The sequence below is a fragment of the Atta cephalotes genome, assembly GCF_000143395.1.
Source record: "Atta cephalotes unplaced genomic scaffold scaffold00016, whole genome shotgun sequence".
Taxonomy (NCBI): domain Eukaryota; kingdom Metazoa; phylum Arthropoda; class Insecta; order Hymenoptera; family Formicidae; genus Atta; species Atta cephalotes.
Genome location: NW_012130080.1, coordinates 2,575,319 through 2,580,197, shown reverse-complemented (window position 1 = coordinate 2,580,197; position 4,879 = coordinate 2,575,319).

Below are 4,879 nucleotides of genomic sequence, written 5' to 3'. Positions count from 1 at the left end.
AGAGAGAGAGAGAGAGAGAGAGAGAGAGAGAGAGAGAGAGAAGAGAGAGAGAGAGAGGGGGGGGAGAGGGGTAAGTATTACGAACAATAAAAAATTAAAAAAGAAAAAAAAGATGTTAATTAAATCAAATAAGACATAAATGGATCTTAGCATAAGCTTCTCTGTTAAATATCTTTTCTTAAAAATAATGCTCTGGTGAAATTGAAAGCATTGCGCCATTGCCTCTTTATCGATTAATGTGTAATATGCAAAGTATTTTGTAAATACATGTAATTACGTATGCATATATGTACATATCCGTATATATTTGAGTATATAGGTAAGTTTTAGGCGGTTGTCAGCCGCTGGTTCCAAATCTCCATGATTGTTCAACATATTCGATGCATTATCTTCTCGACATCAAAATTTCGACTGAGAGATTACCATGCCAGATATTAAATAACTAATTCATATCACTTATCGTGCAACACAAGAAAATTATTTTTCATTCTTATAAATATAAAAGAATTATTATATGTTTAAAAAAATTAATTTTTTCTGCTAACAAGTTTTATTCCTTTAATCTTTCGAGCGGAACGGATTATGCAAATTTCCTCATTCGTATACACACAATATAAAATTAATTTTCCAATAATGTACCCTTTATTCCGCGTTCGCCTTTGCTCGAAAATTATATAATGTAATTTTTAGAATAACAAATTTGTTATTATTCGCGCTGCGTCAGCGGACGTTCAACCGGAAATTATATAGTCGTGAGAAGATTTTAAATTCTGAGACATGTTCTAAGAATAAAAAGCGTCGTCCGTAAGTGTGTTTAATTACCATGTGATTTATAATTGTTATTTTATATTTGGTCGTGGGATATTTACTGAGTGTTACAAGAGAAAGGAACATGTCGTTTGATCGCAGTTCCGCAGCCCATGGCAGATTGACGGGCGAAATAACAAAGATGCACGATAATTGGCGGCAATCGTAGAAGGATTAATATTTCGATTTTTCTCACACAGTTACGCATATTGTATAGATACGCCTATTGTTTGCTCGTCCATACATTGTAATCCGGTTGACTCGTGCGATAGCGTTCATGCGAAAATCCTGGGAAGGGCATAATCTGGGATTATCGATTCGGAGCATGCTACAGTTTGGAAATCTATATAGTAATACATTAAGATATGAAATTTGATATTTAATATCAGGTAAGAGCTATTTTAATGACAGTGAAGTTGAAGAGGTGGGATATAGTTCGTCATAGTGTTTCAATATACCTTTTGCACAACTCTCATGTAATTGAAGAATAGATAAAATCGAACACCATAATGCTAAGCGTTCAAATCTGGGAAAGTCGTATAGTAAGGCAATAACTAACTTTTAGTAAGCTAGATTTCATATCGGTATTTGTAACATTTAAAATTGTATGAAATTTATCTAAAATAAAAATATAAAATATTATCACTCTATTGAAAAACTTTTATCCAGGTTATTTTTATTCGTACTTCTTGTGTGATAAAAATATCAATTTCTGAAATAAACTCTTGTATTAGTATTTGTAATTTAACTACATTAAAGCTTATATTATTCTTATCGTTTTGAGTACTTCATTTTATTAAATTCCTGGTAGAGAACTAGGATTTAATATCGATGTAATATCGACAAATGAAATAAGATGTGTACGTATATGAAATTTAATTGAACAGATGCGACATACATCCTATTCTTATTAAATTCGTTAGATTTCGCTATTTAAAACTAAAACTAAAATTTAATTGATATTGATATGCCCCAGTCGATCATTAGTGAGGAATTGGGAAATAGGTTTCGCGATTTTTTATGCAGTGCAATTGTAGCCTATAAAAATCGTTGTTTGCAAGTAAAATAAGTACATGTGATCTGGTTCGATTGGTCCCCGAACTTCAGTTTGTAAATTACTTGTGCGGTCGCGTGATGATGTTACAAATTTAAAACATTAAAAGATAGAAACCGCATTGATTTGGATTATAATGATATGTACAACTTTATTCACTATCTTCATTTACCCTGTAATTACAAATAATGCTATGATGTCTATAAAATTTTTTTCGTAAAATGTGTTAAACAATTAATTGTCGCAAATAAAGAGAAAAGTATCATATTAAAGTCTTTTCTTTGACCAATAAAATAGTAAGTGCAGCAATATTTTAGGTCTTGATGTTCGATCTTCAAGATTTAAGATAAATAACATTAGAATTATTGCTAAACTAATTTTAGCATTTCCATCCGGTTTCAATAATAAATTTATTTTGAGTAATAAAACGAATTTTCGTTTATTTACTCGGAATATTTAGTTAAGATATTATTTATTATTCCAAATGAGATTTAGATTTAGTTTTTAAAATTGTACAACAGTTTTAGTTTGCAATGTGCAATGCATGTAGAAGAAGCAAAAATCGAAATGAGAGATTGTAACAAATGTGGAAGATTATAAACCGGCTTTATAAACCGACAGTTATCCTAAACAATAAGGTAAGATGAATAAATAAATAAATAAGTAATGAAATAAAACAAATTACGTAAATTTAACGCATGCGTTAGCTATACATTCTAATTACTTATCAATGATATCAAGAGATGAAATGTTTGATTTATAATCACGATTTTATAATCGTAGCTCCTCCTTTCTATGACGATTGGTCCAGAAACGCGAAGTTGAGAAAGATATCGATAGCAACGAGGCACGTGCTTCGCGTAACAACAATAATGAAAAGAAGCTGTGCGACTCTCTAAAATTGACCCGATAAAGCTTTGTCTTGCAGAATGCTCCGGATAATCCCTGACAATACAGGGAATTGTTCTCGCGCGAGAATATGTTGCACGCATCATTACACAATTGTTCCCACATTGCAATGAACCCTGATAAGCGATAAAGCCGAAGGATAAAAAAAATCTTCTCGATATTTCTCTCCCTTCGTAGAGACGGAACCTCGCGGCTTACCCGCAATTAAGTTCCTTATCAAGAGGATATCATCGCGCTTTCGAGTGCCGTTTAAGTGAAAGAATATTCGTAGTCGCGTATAGATACCTGGAAGTAACGATTTCTTCCAAACTCTCGCTTAACTCGTAAATGTATATATAATTAATATATAGCTGACTTAATTACACGTGGAGATGGATTAATCATGTCTTCTTACATATCTTCTTAGCGTAAAATGTGTGAGATTGTTAAACTCTCTACTATTAACATCGCTAATTTTCCCTTATTTATTACTCTCCTTGTCATCATGTGTCACAGACGTTGATATACGTATAATAAGCTTTCATGCGACATACGACGAGCTTGGCCTAAAGGAGACACTCGATCGATAATCGAGAGAATGCTGTTATAAAGTCCTCTACGCATTCATGAAAATTAATCTAACGGCTCGACTCGCGAAGAATCAGAATACGATTCGAGCTTTCAGGCATCATCTGTGCGTGGAGAACTTTCGCACGCGCAAGTCTTAAATCGTCGTTTGGAAGAGACATGTGTGTGCAATGCGAAAATAAATTGATTTTATGAACAGTAAGCGCACACCTGGCATGTGCGTCAGGGTGCTTCGGATCAGCCGCGCTTTTTCCTCTACGATCGAAGAATTGCGCGGCTGTAGGTCCAAGACACATTCCGTGTTCGCTGTACGATGATGTGATATTGCAAGTGGTAGAGGTGTATAATTTCGAGTACTCGCAACTGCACATTTATCTTTACTACTGAGGAGATAAGATAAGCAAACTTGTCCTCGAGTTCATCCTGAGATTACCACTTTGAAGGCGTTAAGCTATCCATGGGCTAGAAATGTGCGTATCACAGACGTTTCGATCTGTATAAGTTTTGATAGCGCGGAATTATTTAGAATTAAATTTTTAATATTTGTTCTTGCTCCTCGCTGATTTTTAATAATATCCAAAATTAGTAAAGTCATACACACGTACGATTAATATTGAGATATTCCTTGGAATCATCAAATATAATATCGATGTGTATACGACTTTGGCAATGCTTTTCGAATATACGAATCTATATTCGCTGGTTAAAAATGTCAAGTTAACCCTTCGTTATTCGCATGTCCAAGACACTTTTGCATTATAAATGTTTTACATTGTAAATGTTATTTATAAACATTATTATATTAGTGCAAATTATTTATAAAAAGATTTGCATTTATTTTTCTAGAGAATGTATAAATTCATTTAATTGTAAATCATTAAAGAAAACAATAAAAATTGAGATATAATGTCAGAAATACTTCCCACAAATAATTACGTTTAAAAATATATGAGTAAACTATATCCACTGCAGATACGTTATGTGGTCCCTTCGTAGATAAAAAAAATATGGAGATAATGTATACGTTTATCCGAATGATATAATAGTAAAGATTTTAATATAATGATTTTGTCAATTACAGATTTTTTCTTGCAAGTTAATATCTTTTATACGATTTAATATCAGATATTTGGATAATGCGACAAGATAATAGATATGAAAATAATTTATGAGATTTTATTATTCTGAACGTATCTGTTTCGTATTCATCAGTTAAATTGCGACATTTATAACCAGTTTTATGATTCGCTTCTGATTGATGTATAATACTTTATGTTACTGCTGAAGTTACAATTGCTAAGATAAAATATTTTATGATATAGTTTTTATAGTTTCCCGAGAGAAATCTGATCAAAGTTTATATTAAAGATATTGAAAATAAGCTTAAAGAAGTGACATATACTCAAAAATAATGTTCGTTTTTCTGAATATGGTTTTAACATTAAATCGAGATTTCTATATGTATATGTATATATATACGTAATAACTTCGTATAGCATACATTATACGAAGTTATACGAAGTTGTCTTATACACTTAATAG